This window comes from Lipotes vexillifer, unplaced genomic scaffold (assembly GCF_000442215.2).
Source record: "Lipotes vexillifer unplaced genomic scaffold, Lipotes_vexillifer_v1.1 scaffold830, whole genome shotgun sequence".
Classification (NCBI taxonomy): domain Eukaryota; kingdom Metazoa; phylum Chordata; class Mammalia; order Artiodactyla; family Lipotidae; genus Lipotes; species Lipotes vexillifer.
The window spans coordinates 264,092-291,932 of record NW_006786980.1 but is presented as its reverse complement, the minus strand read 5'-3'; the positions used below and the strand labels follow the sequence as shown (position 1 = coordinate 291,932).

The window sequence follows — 27,841 nt, the reverse complement described above, 5'->3', positions numbered from 1 at the left end:
ACAAATGTTTTAAATGCTGATTTGCTAGTTTTATGCTAGAAAAATCTTGAAGTACTTTAATTCTCGACTGAGAGTACAGAATTCTGTGGATATTTAATGGCTTTGAAATGTACTTTCAAAATAAGCATTTACATTAGATATTAACATTTCATATCTCTGTGATATTCTAGTGGTTATAATGTCAAGTCTTGAAAAACTCATGTGATGGAATATTCATGAAATATGAAATTTTAAGAAAATCACAGCAGTTTCTCAAGCCTTGTCATATTTTTATAATGGAAATTCTGCAAACAAACAAAAATTTCTTTTCCACTTGTGGAGGAACAAAAATGCCTATGACCATCAATTTTAACCTGACATCACAAAACTAAAACTGTACTAGTAGGTGAAGACAAGTGTTTTCATCCCAGTTTTGCTGGTCATTAACTGCACAGCACTGGCACGTGACTTTATAACCTATTATTGAAGTCAAATGAAATTACTAAGTGGACTTTACATAAAGGTTTATCAACCAGCTGGATTTAACAATATCTAAGATACTGTACTGAGAACAGGTGAACAAGATTTGAAGCCTATCACAGACTACTGATTCAAAAGCTTATATGTGGGGCTTCCCTGGTGGCACAGTGATTGAGAGTCTGCCTGCCGATGCAGGGGACACGGGTTCGTGCCCTGGTCCGGGAGAATCCCACATGCCACAGAGCGGCTGGGCCCGTGAGCCATGGCCGCTGGGCCTGCGCATCCCGGAGCCTGTGCTCCGCAATGGGAGAGGCCACAGCAGTGAGAGGCCCGCGTACCGCAAAAAAAAAAAAAAAAGCTTATATGTGAGGCTTAAAATATAAAAATAACCATCAGACATAGAAATACAACACAGTCACTCAAATTCCTTTACCAGGATTATTTCGGATATAATAAAAATCCTCTCCTTATCAAATGAAACGTCAATTTACTAGCAACTAACATTCAAATAGCTTTTCGTGGTATATCTAAATATATCATTTCATAAAATTCCCCAAACAACCTTCTCAAAAACTGATTCACTAAATTTCTCAAATGGATAAAAGGGAACATCAAAAGAGATTAACTTTTTTGCCTCACATCACACATTTAGTGACTGTGATTTAAACCAAAATCTTCTAGTCTTTGGGTATTAAGAAGCCTAGACGTCTTTGACTTACAGTTCTTATTAATAAAGGTAAAGTGTTTCAATATCCAATATTTCTGAAATGTACTTTTATAAGATATTTAGTTACTCCTGAACAAATAAGACAGTCAAATTTAGAGAATACATTTTTATTTCTCAGCTCTCCATAGCTGCCTCTATCATCTTAGCACTTACAGTATGTTTCCTTCACCATTTAACAAAGTGTTAGAATCACTTCATACATACAACTCTTCCAAAGAAAAACACTTATTTTCAGAAAATCCAGAGCTTTTCCTCCTTCTCCGGGGCATTTTTCCTTGGCCTTTGTACTTCATTCCCACTAACTGTGAACCTGCATTCTTTCGGCTTCAGTGACGTCATACAAATCTGAGTTTCTCCTTAACTGCTCCTTCCTCCAGTCCTTTCCCTCCATGTGCTCTCTTTTTCCATACAATTTCTTTGGGCAATTAGACCTTACCCTCTGCTCTATCCTCTCTACATTCTGCCCTTTAAATCGCTCGGTTATTCCTACAACCACGTCTGCAGATGACTCCCCGATTTGGGTTAAAAATTCCAGGTTATGGCTTCCCTGATGGCGCAGTGGTTGAGAGTCCGCCTGCCGATGCAGGGGACACGGGTTCGTGCCCCGGTCCGGGAAGATCCCACATGCCATGGAGCGGCTGGGCCCGTGAGCCACGGCTGCTGAGCCTGCGCGTCTGGAGCCTGTGCTCCGCAACGCGAGAGGCCACAGCAGTGAGAGGCCCGCGTACCAAAAAAAAAAAAAAAATCCAGGTTATCCTTAGCTTTCCAGCCCCCAATCTCTAAATGACTACATAACATTTATTTCCACTTTGGGATTAAGCAACAAAAGAGGATGCAGACATAAAGGGGCAGAAAACATTATGCTGTTAACAACAAGGGAACATTTCACAAAGGTGGGAACTGAGCTAGTTCTAAAGATACATAGTCTACAAGAGGTTTTAGAGGAAGCTGTACAACCAAGAAAGCACAATGTTGACTCGAGAAGATGAACAGAAAACTGTGACCAGAGTAGAGAATCAATTCATGGGGAAAAAAACTGAGACAGAAAAGTGAAAAGCTGGATTGAGGCTAAGAAGTAGATGGTCCTGAAAGGCCAAAAATTTGGACAAATTCTACTGAAAATGGGGGACTACTAAAGGTTTTCATCAGGGGACTTTATATAGTTGAAGGAAGTTTGATCTTACAGCCTTTAGAAGGGACTGGGAGGAGAGGCTGTAGACTAAGGACTTCTTGAAGTGATGAGCACCCAGACTAGGCTGCTGCCACTAGAAATATAAAGAAGGAAACCACAGAGGAGAACACTATGATCAAACAAAATTACAGGGGGAAATCTAAGCAAGAAGAAAGTTATTACCAAAGAAAGAATGAAGTAAAGCTAACAGTTTCCTTATCTTGCAAATACCGTATGCTAACACATATATATGGAATCTAAAAAAAAAGGTTCTGACAGACATAGGGGCAGGACAGGAATAAAAACGCAGACGTAGAGAATGGACTTGAGGACATGGGGAGGGGGAAGGGTAAGTTGGGATGAAGTGAGAGAGTGGCATGGACATATATACACTACCAAATGTAAAACAGATAGCCAGTGGGAAGCAGCTGCATAGCATAGGGAGATCAGCTCGGTGCTTTGTGACCACCTGGAGGGGTGGGATAGGGAGGGTGGGAGGGAGACGCAAGAGGGAGGAGATATGGGGATATATGCATACATATAGCTGATTCACTTTGTTGTACAGCAGGAACTAACACAACATTGTAAAGCAATTATACTCCAATAAAGATGTTAAAAAAAAAAACCCACCAAAAGACCTGTTAACACGATTACATACATTTCAAATTTCTTTCTCCTTCAATTTCTCTTGCATCATTATATATTTTCCTTCCTTAATTAGGACAGTTTATTGTTATTTTGGAAGAACCAAAATAAACATAGGTAAATTTTAACATTCTATTATATGCCGAATTAATGAGGAAAATTAACGAAAACATTCATATTTTGTGATTATTAATTTTAAACACTTACAAAGCCTCCCAAAGTACTAGGGTGATTTTAGTTATAGACAGTACAGTTCATTAAAGGTTTCAGTGGTAAATAACCTATACCACCACAGCCTTACTGCTTTGAGAAACTTTAATCATATTGCCAGTATTTGGTGATTATACTAAAAGATGTATTGAAGTATTGGTAAAGAGTTTTTTAACCCAGAATCTTTATCATACAGTTGGTTATATAGTACATTTTCAATACTTATTATGTACTATTTTCATTTTATGAGGGGTATTTGGTATTGAATACTTGTGTGGGTGTGGGTGTGTATTTCCTTATTATGGATAGATTTTACCTGAAAATCAATGTTCCTTGCAATCAAAATATTCTCAGGTTATTTGGTAACTTTTAGCATATAATTTAAAAATCTGGGATTTAACAACTACTGAAGTATATATACATCTATCATATCATGTTATGATAGTTAAAGCATGTTAGAAAGCCTCAATATCACCATGTAGTAATGTCAGTACAGGCATTGAAGTCTTCCTGGCAGCATGGGTGACTCAGCAGAGTTTCTAAACTGCTGTGACTCAAAACATCAATTACTGACTCAATACTTACCACACTCAAATTGACAGGAGTGTTTGCCTTTGGTACTGGCTGGTTATAGAGTGATTTGAGAGTTTCATTCAAATCATCTTCCTAGAGTTAAAAAAAAAAAAAGTACATTTTATAAATGGAATAGGAACTAAGTAAATACAATTAAAACTACTTGACAAAATCATTCACTGTACCTACTCACTTCAGACGTGTTATATACAGGCAGACCCTGGAGATATGGCGGGTTCAGTTCCAGACTACCGCAATTAAGCAAATAGAGCAATAATGCGAGTCTCATGCATTTTTCAGTATCCTAGTGCATATAAAAGTTATGTTTACACTACACTGTAGTATATTAAATGTGCAATAATACCATTATGTCTAAAAAAAAACAATGTCATACCTTAATTTAAAATACTTTATTGCTAAACAATGTTAACCATCATCTGGGCCTTCAGCAAGTCAGAATCTTTTCACTGGTGGAGAGTTTGCCTCGATGTTGATTGCTGCTGCCTGATGAGGCTGGTGGGTGCTGAAAGGTGGGGTCACCGTGGCAGTTTCTTCAAACAAGGCAATAAACTTTGCTGTATCAACTGACTCTCCCTTTCATTGGCAGTCTGCGATGCTGTTTGATAGCATTTTACTCACAGTAGAACTTATTTCAAAATTGGAGTCAATCGTCTCAAACCCTGCTGCTGCTTCATCAACTAAGCTCATGTTATATTCTGAATCCTTTGTTGTCATTTCAACAATCGTCACGGCATCTTCACCAGGAGTAGATTCCATCTCAAAAAGCCACTTTCTTTGCTCATCCATAAAGAAGCGATTCTTCTTCTGTTCAAGTTTTATCATGAGATTGTAGCAACTGTCACATCTTCAGGCTCCACTTTTAATTCTCACTTCCTTGCTATTTCTACCACATTTGCAGTTACTTCCTCCAGTCAAGTCTTGAATCCCCCAACTCAAAGTCATCCAATAGGGTTGGAATCAACTTATTCAAGCTCCAGTGAATACTGATATTTTTACCTCTTCCCATGAACCAAAAGTGTTCTTAATGGCATCTAAAATGGTGAATCCTTCCCAGAGGGTTTTCAATTTACTGTGCCCAGATCCATCAGAGGAATCACTATCTGTGGCAGCTACAGTCTCCCGCAATGTATTTCTTAAATAATAAGACTTAATAATAAATTTTAAAATGATAAATACAATAAATATAAACATAAATTTAAAATAATGATAATAATAAATAAAAGTCAAAATTACTCCTTGATCAATGGGCTGAAGAATGGATGTTGTGTTAGCAGGCGTGAAGAAAACAATAATCTTGTTGTCCATTTCCATCAGAGCCCTTGGGTGACCAGGTGCATTGTCAATGAACAGTAATATTTTGAAAGGAATTTTTTTCTGAGCAGTAGGTCTCAACAGTGGGTTTAAAATATTCAGTAAACCATGCTATAAACAGATGTGCTGTCATCCAGGCTTTGTTGTTCCATTTATAGAGCACAGGCAGAGTAGATTCAGCATAATTCTTAAGGGTCCTAGGATTTTCGGAATAATAAATGAACATTGGCTTCAACTTAGAGTCACCAGCTGCACTAGCCCCTAAGGAGAGAGTCAGCCTGTCCTGTGAAGCTTTGAAAAGTAGGCACTGACTTCTCCTCTCCAGCTATGCAAGTCCTAGATTGCATCTTCTTCCAACAGAAGGCTGTTTCCTCTACACTGAATATCTGTTGTTTAGTGCAGCCACCTTCATTAATTATCTTAGCTGGATCTCCTGGATAACTTGCTGCAGCTTCTGCATCAGCACTTGCTGCTTCACCTTGCGCTTTATGTTAAAGGGATGGCTTCTTTCCTTAAACCTCATTAAACCAACCTCTGCCAGCTTCAATCTTTCCTTCTGCAGCCTCTTCGCCCCTCTCAGCCTTCGCAGAGTTGAAGACAGGTAGGACCTTGCTCTGGATGAGGCTTTGGCTTAAAGGAATGTTGTGGCTGCTTTGATCTTCTATCTCGACCACTCAGACTTTCTCCATATCAGCAATAAGGCTGTTTTGCTTTCCTACCATTCATGTGTTCACCGAAGTAGTACTTTTAATTTACTTCAAGAATTTTTCCTTTGCGTTCACACCTTGGCTAACTATTTAGTGCAGAGGAACGCTTGCATTTTCCATTTTAATTTTAAAGTCACAAACGTAGTTTTTAAGAAATAGGTACCATTTAAGTAAGATTATTGTACTAAGATGCAACTTTGATGCAAGATGCAAATATTCTAAATACTTCTTTTCTAGTAGCTCTTAGTGACTACTTGCCCCATGCTAAATGGGATGACGTAAAATATATAACACATCTACTTTATGGGATTTGTACAGTAATAATGTACCTTGATGTGCACACTCACTTTTCTGAATTACATATACAAATCCTGTAATAAATACATGAAGGTAGCCACTCATATACATAGTTACTTTTATTCTCTCTTAAAATGTTTATGTTGGGAGAATAAACCAAAGGTAAAGGCAGTTGTTCAAAGAAGTTAATCATTCATTTTAAGGGATATGGATACAAGACACACATGACTTCTCACAATTTCTCTTATAACTTGACTATGAAAACTTAATAATTCAGATCTCTACAAATTCTTGCAAAAGTGTGTACTCAAAACTGCCTATTTTCGTTAGTGTATATATGTCAATGCTACTCTCACGTCACCCCAGCTTCCCCCTCTCCCCCGTGTCCTCAAGTCCATTCTCTATGTCTACGAATGTAAAATAGATAGCTAGTGGGAAGCAGCCGCATGGCACAGGGAGGTCAGCTCTGTGCTTTGTGACCACCTAGAGGGGTGGGATAAGGAGGGTGGGAGGGAGGGAGACGCAAGAGTGAAGAGATATGGGGACAAATGTATATGTATAACTGATTCACTTTGTTATAAAGCAGAAACTAACATACCATTGTAAAGCAATTATACTCCAATAAAGATCTATTAAAAAAAAACAAAACTGCCTATTTGAAATTCTCTTTAGAATGACCTAAAAAGAAGGACTCTAAAGCATTCAACACTTGACCACTGAAGCAGTGAAATGTACCACAGGATAACCTGGATGATACTGATGTTCTGTGTATACAAAATTCTTATGGAAACAAAAATTTTTAAACGTCTAGCTTTTAAGAATCCTTTGTAGTTGCCTAATGCTGATCAGGTAAGGATAACTGACTGTGAATCTAAATTCCAATCTAAATACCCTGTGGCACTGAATTAACAATGAAAAGAAAAATTATTACACTCATAGATTTACTTCCAGTTATTGATTAATACTGTGAACTTATAATATTTTTTTCCTCTAATTAGGAACACAAATGTAGTCTCCCTCACTTCCTCTCTTCAGGAAACTACGGTATGATTTTTTACATATTCCAGTACTATGTATGGTCTCAGGGAGCATATGACATACAATAAGTATAAGTATTAAGTTTCTGAAGGTAACGTATTCAAGAGTTGGACAACTAATACAATTAATGTTGGTCCCACATGTTTACTCAAAAACACAAAGAACAAGAAACTATCATGAAGTAGAATTCTGGTTTTGAGTTTTCAATGTAATAATTGAATACTGCTATTTCCAGTTATTTTCTTAGGAAAATGAAAGACTGAATAGCTTAAATATAAAATTGTTCAAGTGTAAAATGACCTTCTAATGAATATTTAACAGAATTAAGTACATAAAGTGCAGACAGGGAAATGTTTACACACACAGCACACGCACACAAACCCTGGACTTTTGACAAACACTAAAAACATGCTATTATGTTATAATAATAAAATTTGATTGCCAAATTAGGAGACTGCTCACTAGAAGAGCAGAAGAAGTATCTTAATTTATTAATAATACATTTAGGGCATCCCTGGTGGCGCAGTGGTTGAAAGTCCGCCTGCTGATGCAGGGGACACGGGTTCGTGCCCCGGTCCGGGAAGATCCCACATGCCGTGGAGTGGCTAGGCCCGTGAGCCATGGCTGCTGAGCCTGCGCGTCCGGAGCCTGTGCTCCGCAACGGGAGAGGCCATGACAGTGAGAGGCCCGCGTACCGCAAAAAAAATAATAATAATAATAATACATTTAAATTCTATTTAATAAAAAGTATCTGGAGTAGTATTTGTATTGAGTTTAGGTCTGTTTTTAAAGGTATTTACACTGAATCTTAAAAGATGAGTGTTCTACCAGTGTTCTAGGAAATTTAAGTGGCTCCAAATAATTGGATAGTATATTGTTTGTAGAAAAGTGGGAGCAGATAAGCCAAGAAGGACTGTCATATGCCAGATCATGAAGCTTCTAATATGTCAAGCTGCACACGTGTTTAGATTTTATTCTAAGGAAAAAAAGGAGCCACTGAGAGGATTATAAGCAAGCAGTAAAATGATATAATCAGGTTTCAGAAAGATCATTCTTAGAGATCAGAATATGGTGGTACTTAACAACTAAGAATGTGTATAAAATGCCCATAAGTAATTTCTAGAGAGAAGAGAAAAGAAAACTAAGAACATAAGAACACCAAAATTCTAGGTGTAGATAAAGGAGAAAGTTCAAAGAAAGACTGAGGCTATAACTAAAAGCAAAGAAAACACAATGTCAGATGACCAAACAAAATACAGTCTCAAGTGTGGAGGAGTATCAAGTAAGAATTTAAGCAGATAGCCAGAGACCAGAAAATATACCCTACATTTCAAAATTAGAAAGCAACAACAGGCAATCACTGCAGATTTTTTTTAAAAAAACTTTTATTTGAATTAAATTGCATCAAATAGCATAGCTAATATCTTAGTAAATTAGTCCTTGTTTAAAATAGGGAAGAATGATTAAGGGGAAAATTTACAAACTATCATCCCAGAGAAGTTCATTAATTCAAAGCAAACTTCAGTTTCTGTTTTGTTTTTAAGAAAAAAGGATAAAGGTGTAAAGATAAATGTAAGAGCTAAAGCTATAAAATTCTTAGAAGAAAAAAAGAAATCTTCATGCATGACATTGGATTTGAAAATTATTTCTTGACATGACACCAAAAGCACAAAGCAACAAAAGACAAAAACAGATAAATTGGACTTCATGAAAGTTAAAAACTTTTGTGCATCAAAGGACACTATCAACAAAGTAAAAAGACAACCCACAGAATGGGAGAAAATATTTGCAAATCATATATCTGAAAAGGATTAATATCTGAATATGTAAATAACTCCCACTCCTCAACAACAACATGAAGACAGGATTAAAAAATGGCAAAGGACTTGAATAAGTAATTCTCCAAAGAAGATATACAATGACCAATAAGCACATGAAAAGACTCTATCTCGCTAATGTTTAGGGAAACGCACATGAAAGCCACAATCATATACCACTTCACACCCATTAGGATGGCCATTATAAAAACAAAACAAAACGAAAACAAAAAAATAACTGCTGGGGAGGATATGGGGAAACTGGAACCCTGTGCACTGCTCCTGGGAATGTAAATTGATGCACCACTGTGGAAAATGTTATGGCAGTTCTCCAAAAAGTTAAACACGGAATTACCATGTTATTCAGCAGTTCTACTTCTGGGAATATACTGAAAAGAATACACGGACTCAAACAGTTATTTGTACACCCACGTTCATATCAGCTTTGTTCACAACAGCCGAAAGGTGGAAGCAACACAAGTGTTCATCTAGATATGAATGAATAAACAAAATGTGGTGTGTGAATGACAGAATATTATTCACCCTGAAACAGGGAGGAAATTCTGACATATACTACAACATGGATGAACTCTGAAACATGAAGTGAAATAAGCCAGTCACAGAAGGACCTATACTGTATCATTCTAATTATACGAGGTACATGGTCCCATGCAGACAGACAGAAAGTAGTACGATGGTTGCTGCCAGGGACTTGGCAAGGGCAGGGAGGAATGGGAAGTTGCTGTTTAATGGGTAGAGAGATTCAATTTGGGAAGTAAAAAGGTTGTAAAGATGATGGTACTGATCACTGCAGAACAATGTGAATGTATTTAATGGCACAGAACTGTACACTTAAAGACAGTTAAAATGGTAAATTTCATGTTAGGTGTATTTTACCACAATTTAAAAAATGGGGAAAAAACATGACTTACCAGTTCCTTAGCCAAGTAATCTGCCAGAGTATTTAGAAGCTTGTAATATACTTCAAACCATGGCAGGTAACTGTAAAAAAAAAAAAACAAAAAACTTTAAAAATGTGTGTGTGTGTGTGTGTGTGTGTGTGTGTGTATGTACCATTTAGAATCAAGAAACAAGATGGCAAAATAAACATCAAATCTAGATTATTTCAAACAGGTTGATCCTAGAGGGCAAAAAAGAACTATACCCAGGTTCTCTTTACTGTTACAGTAAAATTTTACATATAATCTACTATTAGTTTTCATAAAGTAATCAGAATCCAAAATTCCATTATAAAGGTTATTCATTACATGCTTCTATTTTATGTTAGCAGCACTGAAAATCACTTAATCCCACTGCGTGGTATGCATGGTATGAGTGCACCAAAAGCACTCATAGAATAAAAATTAACCACTGTAATAAGATAATATCAAATAAAAACTAATTTTAAAAAGCTTTCAAAACAAAGATATAATCATTTCTTTTTAAATATTACTGAATTAAGTGTATAAAAAATAGAATTATGTGCTTATTAATTAAATCAATTCTTTGGAAATTGATGTTTACACAGGATGGTAAATTTCAAAATAAATATCAATAAAAGTAAGAAAGCCTATTTTAAAAATTGTAAATATTATAAATAGCATTTAAGTATCAAAAACACATATAATTTAAAAATCATTTTGATTCATTTTGCTAGACACAAATATAATTAATTTTATGAAAGCAAAATACTAAATCCAAAAATCAACTGTACAAAATAAAATCTGTACTCCTTTTCAACAAATTAAGGTATGTATATTTAAAATCTATCCAAAGTTTTTAATTGTTTATTAAAATGTACACTTTTCATCTATAAGAAGAGTAAATCACAAAACACACCAGTGTAGTTAATTATCAGTTAACAAATAATCATTTTTTTCTTCAGAGAATGACTACAACAGACTACTTTTTAAGAGAAAAAAGTATGATACTTTTACTACACAATTATACACTGACAAGAGTACAGATACACAAAACAGATTTCATAATCAATGACTAGAGCTTAGAAAAACAGCATTCTTTCTGCATTTTTTTCATATAATGTCTGATTTATTAGTGACCATGAATGGTACTTTTTAGTTAGGAGTTGCCTGAAGTCATAACAAAAGAACAGTCAGGTAAACGATAGTATCCTTACTCAGCAGAATGCTATAGAGTTCTTTAAAATGATCATTATAAATAGTAAGTAATGATATAAAAGATGCCTATCGTATTTTAAAATATCTACCAACTTTTCATTAAATCTAGCATATTGAGTAGTACATCCATTTATCTCTGTGCCCTTTGGAAATGTCACTAAAATGACTGTAAATAAATAAAAAGGGTATATAGAAAGCAACACAGGTGAATGGCTTTGTAAAGGTGGTAAGCAAGCAAAGAATACCTGACTTTGCAGAAAAGAGAAAACCAAAACCTGAGTGTCAAGAGAAGCAAAAATGACCATCAGCCAATAGACTGGCCCCCACAGGATCCTGAGACACTGATCTGGGAATTTCTCAAAGGAAAAAAACACCTCAAAGGCCCTATATTTTCTTGTGAAACCAACCACTGCACATACAATGATGCTAATTCAGTTTAGTGCCTCTATCTTAAATATAAATTAACGGTCCAACCACCAGATATTTGAGGAAATACAGACATCAATACAAACATAAAAGGAACTCCAAGTAAACCAAGACAATACAAACACCAGGTGAAAGTTTCAAAACTTATCATTAATATCCACAGGAGCTGAATAAAGAACAGGATGCTTTTTTTTTAATTGTTCTAATCTAGTATTTATTTTATTTTATTTTTTAACATCTTTATTGGAGTATAATTGCTTTACAATGGTGTATTAGTTTCTGCTTCATAACAAAGTGAATCATTTATACATATACATATGTCCCCATATCTCTTCCCTCTTGCGTCTCTCTCTCTCCCTCCCACCCTCCCTATCCCACCCCTCTAGGTGGTCACAAAGCACCTAGCTGATCTCCCTGTGCTATGCGGCTGCTTCCCACTAGCTATCTATTTTACATTTGGTAGTGTATATATGGAAGCAACCTAAGTGTCCATCGACAGATGAATGGATAAAGAAGATGTGGCACATATATACAATGGAATATTACTCAGCCATAAAAAGAAACGAAATTGAGTTATTTGTAGTGAGGTGGATGGACCTAGAGTCTGTCATACAGAGTGAAGTAAGTCAGAAAGAGGAAAACAAATACTGTATGCTAACACATATATATGGAATCTAAGGGGAAAAAAAAGGTCATGAAGAACCTAGGAGCAAGATGGGAAGAACAGGATGCTTTTAAACAAAATGAAATATAAAAAAGGAGAAAGAAGTGAAAAAATAAATTTTTAGACAATAAGAACAAGTTCTTATAAATTCAAAATACAAATGCTGAAAAAATTAAAATCAATAGAAAGGGGGCTTCCCTGGTAGTGCAGTGGTTGAGAGTCCGCCTGCCGATGCAGGGGACATGGGTTTGTGCCCTGGTCCGGGAGGATCCCACATGCCGCGGAGCGGCTGGGCCCGTGAGCCATGGCCGCTGAGCCTGCGCGTCCGGAGCCTGTGCTCCGCAACGGGAGAGGCCACAACAGTGAGAGGCCCGCGTACCGCAAAAAACAAACAAAAAATTACTAGAAAAATCTCGGAACTTTAGACATGAATTTCCACACTGAAAGTGCCACTGGGGTAACTGTAAAATAAATGAGCCAAACCAGAGTATCACAGTGAAATTCCAGAACAGGGGCGACAGAAAAGCACCTAAGAATTTCCAAAGAGACAAAACCGGTAGCGTACGAAGGCATCAAATCCAAAATGTCCCTGAACCTCTGTCCCAACAGCAATTCTGGCAAGTCAGAAGATAATGCCTCCAAAAGGCAGAGGTTAAATCCCTTGCAACCTAGAATTCTTTGTCCAGAGAAACTATCAATCAAGTTTGGGGATAGACTAATAGCAGTTTCAGTCTTTCTAGAACTCAAAAATTTACCTTCTCCATAATATTCTTGGGAAGTGACAAAATGGAAGAGTGAAGCAGAAAGGAGGAATATGGGGATATAGAGACAAGAAACTGAATTCCAGGGAAGAAGAGGTAAGTCTAAGGATAAATGTGCCAACGCCTGGTGAGCAACCAGTCCAGATGGAAACAGGAATGAGGGCCTTCGGTAGGATTTTCTGGGACAGGGGGTTGCAACAAGCTGACAGCCTCATGTGGGAGTCTGGAAAAACCCGGGTGAGTATGTGCCAAAGCTCTGACGGTTTGGGGAAAATCTGAGAATCAGAAGTTAGTATAGGTAATCTCAATTTTCACGTTTAAATTACTCAACTCTTCTAACCCTAGTGCTCAGATAGCTAATGTAAGACTTACTAGTCAGGTCTATACCCATCTAGGGAGTAGAGAGCAGAATCTAAGAATCAGAGATTCCACACGTTAAAATAACTGGAAGTACAGAGAATAAAACTTCTTAGGCACTAACTATATGTATGAAAATACGCTAGGTACTTTATACGTGTTCTCTCATTTAATTCTTATAATAATACTATGATGTATATTTGACTAAACTAAGGTAAAACAACTTATCCCGGGTCACAAAGCTACCAAATGGCAAGCCTGAGATTAGAACTCTCTCTGACGGAGCAATAATACATGCTCAGGGGTCTACCAATCACCCAACACAGGCGTGTGTACTTCTATAATGCCCAGCCCTTGAATAAACATTGTCCAATGACCAGATGTTTTCAGGAAGCTGCAGAAAATGTGAACAAAATTCATTCTGGTTTAATCTTAAATCAGCCTACTTATAATTTCTATACACTAAAGTAAATTCTATCTTCTAAAATTTGTTTAACTAATGTTCAGAGCGTTACCTTCCTTTCTGCCTCTTAAATTATATTTTATTCATATGGGCAAATTTCCCAGCAGATAAACATCTGTTTAATTTGACTCTTTCATTTCACAGATTGGTAATTCCTTCCAATTATAGATTTTAGTGCTGCTTATACGTTCATCACTGTGGATAAAAATTTTGAAAAGGATATGGCCTGCAACATGGTACAAGATCTCTGCCGAAACAACATAAATCTATCAACATCCAAGTATATTTCGATCAATAAGAAGACTCATAACTGCATTATCTATTGTCTAGCCAACATTTTTCTCTATATATAATGTGTTCATGAGCGATAACGGGACAGACTCTTTCAAATTTCTACAACAGCACTGCCTGATACACCAGTAAGTACCATCACCATAAAGAACTGAGTTTAGTTACACACAATGTGCTTTGTGAACATGTACTGGTTCTTGGTGATAACTAGCTCCTTTTTAAGAGTATGTATCATTCATGTTTTTTTAATGGAAACATCACTTGTATCCAAGTGAAACTACTCTGTAACCTAGTCATGCTCTTAGGATGTCAAGGAAACAGGGACATTTTCCGTTGCAAATAAACAACAGCATCCAGAGCGGAGGATGCAAACTGGCTACATGCAGATGTATCCAGCCCACAGTCATATTCTGTTTGGGCAATGCACCATTGTTGTTGTTGAACTGAGTAAGTGGCCAACTTCTAAATCAGATAATTCACTTAAATATCTAGATTTCTTCTCTTAAAAATCAAAAGAGGGGCTTCCCTGGTGGCGCAGTGGTTAAGAGTCCGCCTGCCGATGCAGGGGACGTGGGTTCGTGCCCCGGTCCGGGAAGATCCCGCATGCCGCGGAGCGGCTGCGCCCGTGAGCCATGGCCGCTGAGCCTGAGCTCCGCAACGGGAGAGGCCACAACAGTGAGAGGCCCGCGTACCGCTAAAAAAAAAAAAAATTGGTAAATTGGACTTTATCAAGGTTAAAAATCAAAAGAACTGGCAATACTGGTTACACTTTTTTTTTATTTTAACTTTGCAACAAATACCTAAAGCTGGGTAACAGCCTCTGTCTTTGGATGGGCCATGTGCTATTTATTTGGATCACCCCAATTTCCTACTGTCAGCCAAACCTGCTTATCTCATTTTAGGCCCTTACCTTGTCCCTACAGGTAACTGAATTCACAACCCCTGGTGTGGAGCAACTATTCAACAGGAAGTCCTGCTTACTTTTTTATATGACAAGAAAATGGTCCAGGCTACACAAAGTAGTCAATAATTCAAATATTTTAACAAGATTCCATTGCACACTTTAAAGATAAAATGTGTGCCAAAAAAATACATACACACATATATAAAATAAATATTATAAATTATACAAGCTTACCTTGCTCAGGTAAGAAATGTTATTCTCATGTTTTTATTTTTGTGGTTTCTTAGATAATTTTCAAACAACATAAGTTCAAAGCAATTAATTTTTAACTAATGTATAAGCTCCTAAGCTGATTATCATTAAGTTAAAATGGTTTTCACTAAATTTTACAGTCCGAATCTGTTTTTGTACAACCAAACACAAAAATCCCAGAAAGTTTTTAAAAATGTATTCAACATATAATGACTAAATAAGATACTCTACTTGAATTTTATAAAACTGAAAATGTAGTTCTTTAACAAAGGATTCCTGGGACTCTCATAGTCTTGTAAACATACATAAATGTAAAACAAATACATGAAGGCCAATTATTTTAAAACGAAAATCAAAGCATTTCCTAAGATTATTTCCTTAATTTTTCATAAAGACATAAGGCAAAGGACAGATGTATATGTAAAGCCATGGGAGACTTCCCTCACACTTGTGCTTCCACTGTCGAGCTGATAAAACTTTTACATCCAAAAGTCAAAGATTAAATAAAGGAAAGGAAATGTTTTTTGTCAAACAGTCAGGTAACCACTAACAGTCTAAGTGGTGAGCAGGAACCTAACTTAGAGTAATCAAATAAAACAAAGGAAACTGCCTTTCCATAGAAAAATGTCTAATGTCTAGAGGCTGTTTTCTGCCTGGAAAATTGACACAAAATGTGTAAAATTGAAACATTCTGCTTCTAAGGGACTTGCTTCAAGGAAGAGTGTGAAAGCCTCAAGTTTGGTATGAGTTACAGGGGAGGTGGGCAGGGAGGACTACAAAGGCCCCAAACACCAAACTGTCTTCCTTATGAAAGTATTTAATTTTGAACCCTTGGTGACAACTTTATACTTGTAAAATTATGTTAATCCAATTAGGGGAAAAGTTATTTCTTGCATTTTTGCTATTATACGAAAGCAATTCTAAATTCTACAAACAATGGCATGATTTAAATTAGTAATATCTCAGGGTTTTTTTGTTTTGTTTTGTTTTGTTTTGTGGTAGGCGGGCCTCTCACTGTTGTGGCCTCTCCCGTTGCGGAGCACAGGCTCCGGACACGCAGGCTCAGCGGCCATGGCTCACGGGCACAGCCGCTCCGCGGCATGTGGTATCTTCCCGGACCGGGGCACGAACCCGCGTCCCCTGCATCGGCAGGTGGACTCTCAACCACTGCGCCACCAGGGAATCCCTCAGGGTATTTTTGAAATCTTGTTAAAGTAGGAGAGACATGCCATAGAAAAGGCTAAAGCATACAAAAATTCAAAATTAAATATTGACTTTTATATTAAATAAACCTGAATTGTAATATTTCTTCTACAGAGAGAATGAAACACATACAAATTAAATACACTTACTTTCAAAACTTATAATAGCATAAATCCAGTCGAAGAAGAACCCATGGTTTTGAGAGCATTGCGTGCAAATTTTCTAGCTTAGAACTCTGAGGTAAATCTAAATTACTTTCAAGTCTTATATAATGGCATCATCCAGGATGAAAAGTAGCTTTAAAGCTTTATGTGAAAATTTTCTAGCTCATAACTCTAAGGCATAGAGTAGTTTTTATTAATAATGTATATACATCACTTAGCAAAATGCTTGGCTTATAGTAAACAAACACTAAATGATGTTGCTATTAATTTGTTATTATTAGTATTATTTGTTATTATTAGTATTATCATTGTCATCTCTAACCTAAACGTCTTTGTTATTCAAGAAATCTAACACTCAGAGTTATTTTTTGCCCTTCTAATGAAAATTTACTACCAATTTGTATTTAATTTTACTTTGTACTAAAAAATCTTAAACATCCTTAAATGTATCCCATTTTCATTATGACTACTCTTTTAGGGACCTAAAATATTTTAAACTGTTCGATATCAACAAAAGCTCAAGAGATATTTATACTTTTGTTTTAAAATTTAGATCATTAAAACACAAACTCAAACATTAGAAGGTAAAATAAATGAAGAGTTTTGTTTTGTTTTAAATGAAGAGTTTTTTGATGAAGATATAGCTGATCAGCAATAAAAAAAAGTTAGTGTTTAACAGGATATAAAGACAACAGGAGAAATTATTAATTTCTATCTAAGAATCTTAAATCACTGATACTAAAAATGACCTCTGAATAATCAATCCAGTATTATCTCGCAACAGAATAACTAAAAATGTAGTGTGTTTCAATATAAATGCACTAATTTTTCACAAAAGACAGCTTCAAGGAAAAGATGCTAAAATTTTTTCATATTTGAAAGTCGCAATATACTCCAGGTAAAGAAATAAGTAACTAATTTTAAAAACCATAATCAGAAAGGAAATCATCTTTATGCTAAATCTCAACTTTTAAGAAAAAAAAGTGAAATGACCAATTGTCAGATTAAGCATGTACAAAAATTCTCAGCACTTACAGTGGATAACATGAAAGCCATAGAAGCTTTTTCAATTTATTAACTGCTTCTATATATATTCATTCACTTTACCAACTGTGAATAAACACTACAGTTAAATATTTAGTTTGCTATCCAATAGAAAGATTTATAAATGTGTCTTAACAAGACATGGAAATAAGTCTAGAATGAATACCAAAATTTAAGCAATGGTTATGTTTTACAAATATAAGTGCCTTTACTTTCTTTTTCTTTATTTTCTTCCAATTTTTCTATAGTAAAATATATTACTTTTGTTAACAGAAAAGCATGGTTAAAGACATATTTCTGTGTCTTGCTTATTCAAGTATTTTTGTCATTTTTCTCAATAAATTTTAGCCCTATTAATGCTTAATTCTAAGAAGCCTTAGAATTCAGGACTTGGAATTAAAGCTGAATTATAAGAGGACCAGGACATTCCCAAAACACTGAATGCAAACATTACTCTAAAGCCCTGGCAGCCACCAGTGAACACTCAGAACACCAGCAGAGGTGCTCTTCTCTCACAGAACCCCTGGAAGCAGCAGAGTCTGGAATTCAAGAAATTGGCCTTTAAATGAAGAGACCTGATTGCCCCAACCAATCCCGCGAATAATTCGTTTGCTACGTCTACCTTCCCTTCCCACAACCCTTCAAAAATGACTACTTAAATTCTAAGTCTTGGTTTTATATGAAGCTAAACAAACTTCCCCCTACTACACCTTAAGGATATGATGAAATTGAGTGTTGCTGGAAGAGAAAAAAATAGTAGGAAATAAATTGTAGGTGTAATCACATTTCTCCTGCCCTCTCGCAAAGCATTTCCACCACGTTGAACATTCTGTGTTGAAATTACAGAAAAACACTAATATCTGGCTCTAAGATGGTGATGGGAAGGTCACCTCACAAGTAATGTTTTTTTCTCTTCCAAAGATCATTCTTTTGCACTGTGATTCCAAATTTCAAGCGTGTAGAATGAAATGCCTGTTCCCTTCCCATTCTTAATTCTGCTAGTCAACAATGACCAGCTGCTGCCTTTGGAGTATCTCCATGAAAACACACTTGTAGGACCATTTCCTGTCCTGGATGTCTTACCTGACAAAAGATGATATGGGTAAATTCCCACACATTTTTAATATGCTCTTTATATAGTCCTGACATCTCAGAATTTTACTGCAGGAAAAACTGCTTAAAATTACTTTTGCTCACTGCAAAAAGTAGATGAATGCTGAAGTGTACAAAGTCAAAGAATTAGATATCTATCTTTTTATAAGTATATACAATCATATATTAATATATAAATCTGTTATTGACTACTCCTTAAAATATACATTTATATATACATATAACTTGTTCTTTACAAACATAAGAACACACTATAAATATTACCTTGAAACTTTTCATCATTTCACAATATATCATAAACATTTCTCCAAGTCAGTATCTGTGTGTATAATTTTTCCTAACAGATAAATAATACTCCATTGTACTAGTCATTAATTCATTAATGTATTTATTCAACAAATATCTATTAAGAGTTTACTCTTGTAGGCACTGGGAATACAACGCATCAGTGAACAGCACAGATAGCATTCCGGCAGGGAGGGGGCACAGAGTGGAGCCTGGGGAATGGGCCCTAAAGCACCTAATCAGTTCCTCCTGAGAGACATCTACGTCCAGTGGTTTTGCTCTTATAAACCATGTCATAATAAATAACTTTGCTCACACTTTACTACTCACCACTGGGAATATTCCTGAGATTTAAATTTCAAGAACTGGAATTAACTGAGTCAAGGAGAAGGAGACTTTAAAAATCTGATAGATATTTTTAAATTCCCCTTCAAAAAGTCATGTCATTTTACAGTCCTACAAGCAGCACATGAAATATCTACTTCCCCTCATGCTTTTTTTTTTTTAGTTTTTCATTTCTGCCCATTGTAATGTGCTCGTTTCTTTTACCTTTAGTAAGGCTGAGCATCATTCACAGGTGTATGTGTGTATATATATATATATATATACACACACACATATATATGTATGTATATGCTATTCACATTTCCTCTGTGAATATGCTGTTCAGATGCTTTATGTATTTTTCTATTGGGTTGTTTCTCTCTCTTATTATACTCTATGGTGATTAACTCTCTGTCACAGTGGTTGTAAATATAGTCCTACCAGCTTATTATTGGAATATTCAATTTCCTTACTATATTTGTCACCAAACAGAAGTTTTCGTCATTACGTAGTCAAAGGATGCCAACGTTTTTGGCTTCGAGATTCACTGTCAGGATTCAAAGGCTCTCACGGTTACAGTAGTTTTTAAAAATCAACAACAATCTCTGCTAGCACGTTTAGAGTCCCATCCTGCCTTTCAACACGTATGAAGTCCAATCGAAAGTGGTGAAGACTCAGTGTAGTCCGTGGACAAACCAGAACACCATTATTCCTCTCACTACAGCACTCACCGAGACTTGCCAAAACTGTTTTCACAGACATACACCGATTACACCTTAAAATAGGTATCTACCTACCCATCACAACTTTCTAAATAAATTGCTGAATTTGATTATATTTTAATTCTCTGTTCTCTAATTCACTGGCTAGTCTCTAAACTGGCTGTTCTCAAAGAACACCGTTGCATACTCCTTTCCAGGACAGTGACTGAGACATGCCGTTAACACCTATGAGATGGCAGTCTTTTGGTTTTCTAGGAAAAAACAAGCTGTAGGATAGAATTTTCTCAATTTAAGATTCTCACTCTCGTCCATGGGTTTTCATAAAGCTCTGACACCTACCATTTCTTGTCTACTGGAAAGCACCGCCAAATAACAAAAATGAAAGGAACCCTTACTCTTTTTAAAAAGACTAAATAACCAATAATGCTTACTGTGAAAGGTTTTCTTTATTGGCATAGACGATTTTTTTGGTTTTTATTACACTGGTATAAGTGAACCATATTTTCTGCAGGTGAGACTGTTCTTAATGTAGAACGACAACATTCAAGTCTCCTTCCACCCAGACGGGTTTGAGAACTACGTAAAAGTAACCTGATATGGTAACTGCTCTAGAATCTGCTTCCTACAAATTAATGACAACTGGTTTGGAGATACAGACACGATACTAATCCTCCAATCATTTAACAAATAGCTATAGTCCATATTTTGTGTAAATATTTCGAGGTTAACAATGGCTTTCCTAAATTGAAACAGAAATGGCTAAGAATGTTTATTCTACAAGCCCATTCATAGGGACTATTGTGAAAGTTTAAAAACTTGCTAATTATTCATTGTATTCAAAGTATGCTAAGAGTTCAAAACAAAGAGAAAGATTTAGACTCTTTAATTATGGATATCATAATTAATTTATGTAAAATAGATTCAAATATTACATAAGAATGGTGTCTTACTCTCAAATGGGTCAGCAAAAACAATACTACAACAGAGAGACATACAGAATTTGTGTGTGCGTGTGTGTGCATGCGCGCATGCGTTCGTATGCGTGTGCGTGTGTACACTGAGAGAGTGGGGGGAGGTGGGGAGAGACAGAAGCAGGCTAACAACTGTGAATCTAGGGGATGTGTAGACAAGAGCTCATGCTCGAAACTTTTCTGTAAATTTGACCTTTTAATGAAAAGATATTCTGAGTAGAATTTATAACTTAACCCTCAAAGATTGAGAGGAATGTAGCTAAAAAGCAAATGAACATTAAATTTAATGTCATTTCTTTTACTATAAACATATAGTAAAATATAAAAATGTTTACTATAAACATTTCTATAGAATCTAGCTTGACCAATATCCGTATTGTAATCACAGTATAAAGTCCTATTTGTATAGAACACACCTACATTTCTGAGTCATCAGGACATATTAAAGGGAAGCTAACCTTCCGGACCGTCCTCCTCAGCACTAGCAACTCAAACCCAAGGTCCACAGACAGAGACGCGCTCTCAACTGTCTACCGAGTGAGTCCAGGCCAACCAGGTAAGTGATGGAGGCGGACAGGCAGGGCTTGTGAAACAAGCAGACTCCTGACACAAGGAGACACCTGCTGCTCAGCACCAGCTCAGTGTTGCTGGGACAGCAAGACCAGCGCTAGCAAAAGGAACGAGAAACGTGAACTTTATGCAAAATTTCACTAAAATTTATAAGGTTAGAAACACCTTCTAAAATTTTTTAAACACCATGGGGCCAAATAAAACACCTCTAAACACTTCTGCCCAGAATCACCAGTTTGCAACCTTTACCTTCAACCAAAAATTCACTTTCAAAAATCCAAGTTCTGGGTCAGCAATAGAACACATATTAACTTAACTGAATTTTTTGCATCCTACTTAATATGTGAAGCATATATTATCTGACCTCGTATCTTAATTTTTCAAAAATAAACCCACAAAAACTAATCTTTAAAAGGGCCAATTCAAACACAATATTGTAAATCTACTATACTTCAATAGAATAATTTTTTTAAAAAAGGAGCCAATTCTTTGAAGCAAAATTCTACTGTTACTGGTAAATCTTTAAACCAAATTGATGCCATATAGAGAGTAAATAAAATTATTTTTCAACTTAGATGGATTTAAAGAAAACAACTTAAAAAATATATAAGCATATTTTTAAGCATCCCAAGCATAGCAAAGTACAAAAGAAAGACACCGTTAATCTATCGTGCCTCCAATTTTATTTTTTACTACAAATACTTACCTAAGGATGCATAAGCAGATTTTCCCTCCTGATGTGAGTCGGCAAAATCCAAATCTCTGTTTACTTTCAATGTCTGTCAGTACAAAGGCAAAGTGCTGTCCGACTTGATTCTGAGACACTCTAAAATACAGTAGTATTATAACACTTTAAGCCTTGTGTGAGAATTTTCTTAAAGAAAAGCAAATGCAAGAATAGATGTATGTGTGGCATTGTTTTCACCTTTCCAATCAGTTGGTTCTCAGAGATAGAATGACATTTTAAAAACTAAAACGAGTGTGAAATGTGTAAACTAAATCATGAAGCAAGTACCAAAATAGGTTGTAACGTCTTATGGACTGAGCAATTCAGCATATTCTAATCCCCTACTAGGGAATCATAAGGTATCTTACCGTAAGTTTTCACATGCTTGAAAGTACTTATCAAATATTTCATAAATTCCGAACGTACTACTAATGGAACCGGGGAGGTGAGAAGCTGGTCATATGACGGTCCGCCCCTCCCCAGCCTCTCCTCCAGGTGACTCTAAGGCTTCTCACACAGCAAAGCATGTTGCTGCACAGCCTACTGGCAGCCACCACCAACTCTGTTTAATTGCTTCTTCTGTTGACATTCTCACCCAATAAAGTACCATACAAATTACTATTGGCATTTTTTTTTAGCATTCTCTTCTAGAGCTACCTGTATCCTGGTAATAAATTTCCAAGTACAAAAGAAGAATACAATTTCTATAAAAAAAAGCTTACTACAAAGAATCTGAGCTAACGTGAACTAAGTATCATCATACGTGTCACACTGCCATGTAAGGTGCGGTACAAATCATTATGCTGAACCTTTACTGTTATTTAAAATATACAAATATATTTCCTGTTACTGTCCATAACTTTGCCATTAGACAACAATAACTGAACATCTGCTTCCTTGTCCCAAAATAAAGTTTCCAGGACACCTAAACTTTGGCTTTGAAACAGCCACAGGAATTATGTACGAGGAAACAAGCTACTTACCCCTACTGCACCAATACTACAAATCATTTTCAATTGTCAGGAAATACTGCAGTTCAAATGCTGAACAGTTAACAAACACAGTTTTATGGGGACAGGTTTGTTTTTGTTTTTTTAACTTTTACAAACTTCACAAACAACCTCTAGTGTCTCCTGTGCCCTCTAGTGCCCAATGTTCACAATTTACTTCCATAGCTTTTCTTCCTTTATTTCATCTTTGCTATTAATTTGGAAATTGCAACTTTAGCAGGCACAAGTGATTCCCCAGAAAAGAGGTAAAACAAGGGGCATCATTCACCAGCAGTACTTATTACTATCAATTAGCCCATCGTTCGAAAGGCTTTTTTATCTTTAACACTGTAAAATTTTAGATTTTTACTAATCTTTACTTTTAGCAAAATATTTTCCTAAAATAAATTTTCTTTTAATACCACCTCACAGCATACCCTTAAAGAAAACTGATAATAGGGTATGAAAATCACATGAAAAACAATAAATGATCTGTTATTATGCTCAAAGGGCTATATATTCTGTGACATTCCAGTTATACACAGGTAATACTCTATTCATTCAGCATTTGTTCAGTAAAATACAAACATAATGAGATTTTCAAAACTGCTAGGTAAGAGGGTTTCTCTGCAGCCTTCCATAATATTGCACGATTTCTATAAAGCTATTCTTGGGAGACAACCAGCCATGAGTTTTACAATATCACACAGATGGTCTTTTCAATCAGGGTGAAGTGAGATAGAAACCAGGATATATACATCTAATTTTAAAAGACACAATTCTAAGGCTCGGATAAAGGACATATTAATGTTTTTTTCTCCTAGTGCTTACAACATGTACCTGAAGAACAAAAGGAAGAAATGGAACCTTAAGACTAATCCTAACTGGCCACAGTGGAATAAACAGAAGCTATAATGATTTAGAAGACTTCTCCATTTCAAATATTATTTAATTTTGAACCTCTAGTCTTTTTTGTTAGAGGCAATGGGGAAAAAATACATTTCATTTTATAAAGAAAACACATGTGATAATTTTAATGTGCTCACTGAGATTAGGCTAAGGTTATTTTAAATGATGACTTATACTGTACCTTTCAACGTCAAAGGGGAAACAGAACTTTGGCACAGTCTGTAGTACTTCCTGCAAATGCAAAAAAAAAAAAAAAAAAGCTTTAGAATATTTTTAAAGATGCAGTTAAAACTTTTTTGGAGACATTTTTTAGGAAAAAAAGTTTGTCTTTTTCTTAAGAAAAATAACAGAGGTTCCTAGACTAAAATAATTGATTATTAAAAAGGAATTAAGTGTGTGCTTTGGCAGATTGCACTGACAATGCCACGGAAGCCCCAGGAGGGAAAGGCCTGGCCTGAAGGGTATTAACACCCCTCACATCCCCGCTGGGACTCCCTTCAACAAGGCCATATGGATTTTACAAGAAGCACCGCACCATATGGGTAAGCTGCGTCTGCTGCTGCTTGTACCACAGAGTAGCCACAGGGACTTCTGACAGATCCTGGCTCAGAAATATAAATGTTGTTTCAATTAAAATGCAGGCAGAGAAAAGGGAATGAGGTTGGCAGCAATGAATTACTGAGAGGTATAACAACTCTACGTGCCCCAGAGTAAAATGGTTCAAAAAACAGGATTTTCTATAGCTAAAGAAACACATTTATATGTTGAACTCTTGGTAAATTCAATATCAGTAACACTAAGTTTAATCCCAAATAACACTCTTAAAGAAATGTGTATATAAAAATAAGCCTTTAATGTAAAGCTACATAGCTTCTACTCTGTGCACTTTTATTTAAGAATTTCCTAATATGAAAATCAGTGTTTTAATTAAGCTTAGAAAATAATCTTACTGACTTGAAATCTGCAGTGATTTTATAGTTATTATAAAATAATTTCAAAAGCTTTTAGAAATCATATACATTAACAAGTATAACAAAATGCAGATAATTGTCAGATATTTGGCAAAAAAACAGAAAAAGATCTATTTTGTTAAATATGAAAAACAACTTAAAATTAACTCCTGTCATAGAGTCAGAATTGAAGACACCATCACACAAGTTTAAAGCCAGGCGATTTTACAAGAGAAAGCAGAGATTGATGAAGAGGCTTCATATTAAAAGAGTAAAGAGCAAATATCTTCATGCAGTAGCCACTCCCCAGCAAAAAATGCCCTATCACTACTTCTCTACCAATAAAACTTACATTCAGAGAAATCATCAGTATATGAATATTAAGCCCTATACACAGTCATAGGATTGAGTGTTTTAAGCAGAATTTCTCACATTCTTTTAAAATGTAAACTGGTATAAAGTATCAAGTAAAAATAAACCATTGTAAAATTCCAATGCCAAAACCTAAGAAAGCTTCAAGAGCCTTAAGTCCCTGAAGCTGAAAGAAAAGCATATGTAAAAAAGCTATCTTCTATCTTTAGGGCAGGGTACCCAGGTTTGCTTATGAACATACATGTGTAAGTACAAGCGCAAACCCCGTATTTAGAAAAAGCCAACTGTTTTACTACTGACAATGTTTTATTATCAATAAATGGAACTAAAAGAGCTGCTAAGCTTGAAATAATTCAAATTACTTAAACTGAAAACAGGACATTACAAAAGAGAACAATTCATCTGACCATTGCTAATCCTTATCTTGTGCTGCAAAAAGTGAAGCCATTTCCCATATTTACAACACACATGAACGCTATTCAGATACTCCCCCTGCAAAGCTATTCATATCATTTCTGTAACAATAAAGACAGATATTCAAAATCCATTGTCTGCTTCCAAATATACCCAAATTAATAATATATTTCACATCGATTTTAAGACTCAAATAAAGAAGAGTGTTTCCTAGTTGCTCAATCATTCACACCCTCCCCCTCCTTCCTTCCAGAAGCAACACACATGCACACACTTCTGCAAAACAGCTACGGCTCGCTCTCCAACTGGCAGAAGCATCCCTCAGGGGACAAGTCTTTAAACCTCCGCACTCTTTAAAATTCAACCAGCCAGCAGGTCTATAGACTAGTGTATAAACAGTATAGACAAAAAAATCCTCTCTCAGCTTATGTCAGTGACAAAGCAGCTCAGCAGTTGACTGTTCCTCCCCTGACAGTATAAGCTGGGCTTACACAGATCAATGGCTGCAAGTCCTACCTAGCTCCCAGGGCTCGGTTTTCTTCCTTAATTACAGGTGCTATTCAAACTGAGGTTGAAAAAGAAAAGAGAGAGAGAGAGAGAGAGAGAGGGAGAGATGAGAGAGAGAGAGGGAGGGAAGAGAGCTGGAGGGAGGAATAAAATACATGCAAATAGTTTTTTGGATCCTTTTAACAATGATGTTAATTGAAAACTGTACTTTTATATTGATTAGAAGTGCTCATAAACTCTGGTATTTCCACCGCACTGTGTTCTTGATAGGACACATACACACACACATTTCTGGATTGGCATCCGAAGATTACGTGAAAGGTTTAAGACAATACTCTTCAAAAGTTATGTTTCTCTATTCCTACCGGCTTTTGTTTTTATGAAATACCTAATTTCCACAGGCAAGAAAAATTATCTGGGTTCTCAAAATCCTCTTAATTCTCTAAAAGATTTTTTTTCATAGAAAGAACACATTGGCTAACATGTCAAATGTTAAAAATAGAAATAACAAAAAGAATGATATATTAATAGAATATAAAATTTTGAATAGCAAAATACAAGAGGCAGTAACACATATATCTGCATATGCCCTAGAAACAACACGTCTACTACTATATAAATAAACTGACTGGGAAATATATAAATGACTGAAAACAAGGATTAATGCAAATTTATACACTGTGGTTTTTTGGTACTATATCCTGTATCTGTACTAATAAGCATTATGATCAAATTGACTGTGTAAGAGAGAAGAAACTGCTCGTATTAAGAGTGGTATATTGACTACCCATGAGGTTACCATTGAGCATTATAAATTGATCAAATAAAAGAGGAAAGGAGCATTTAAGAATCTACTTTAAAAAAAAAAAGCTGAAATATGTAAAGTTTACCTCCTGATTAGAGTTCAGTAACTACAAAGGTCTTACAATTTCTCTGAAAAAAATCTAAGAGGCAAGGAGATGCACCATCGTTGGGATCAGTACTTGTTTTCCTTGTCCTCAATGGCTCCTTCCCCTGCCCTCCATTGAAATGCTGAGGTTCCAACAGTCCTCTCTGCCACACTCAGTAAATTACACCTGCCTAAGCAATCTCACCTACACCCACGGATTCAACTACAACTACCAAATTTCTTAGTCCTATAGTTCAGATACTTCTGTGAACTCCAGGATTACACTTCTAACTACTTTCTAGTATCAATCTCTGAACACTCCCCAGACACCTCCAGTGCAGAATGAACAAAACTGAAGTCACTCTTTCAGTTTTATACTCCTTATCACCCAGAACGGCAGCACCGCCCACCCCGTTACCCAAACAAGCACAAGGTAGTTGCCTAGACCTCTCTCTT

General features: G+C 35.9%; 1 protein-coding gene across 1 annotated transcript in view; it reads right to left on the bottom strand.

The window, feature by feature from the left end:
• The window catches only part of DENND1B (DENN domain containing 1B), a 253,493-nt gene that overhangs the window by 137,809 nt on the left and 87,843 nt on the right, over positions 1 to 27,841 (bottom strand). Inside the window, exons 3-6 of the mRNA XM_007459659.1 lie at positions 24,435 to 24,484; positions 22,335 to 22,454; positions 9,909 to 9,978; positions 3,798 to 3,878 (exon numbers count right to left, since the gene is read on the bottom strand). The gene's annotated coding sequence lies outside the window, so the exon portion shown is untranslated. The remainder of the gene's footprint in view (positions 1 to 3,797; positions 3,879 to 9,908; positions 9,979 to 22,334; positions 22,455 to 24,434; positions 24,485 to 27,841) is intronic.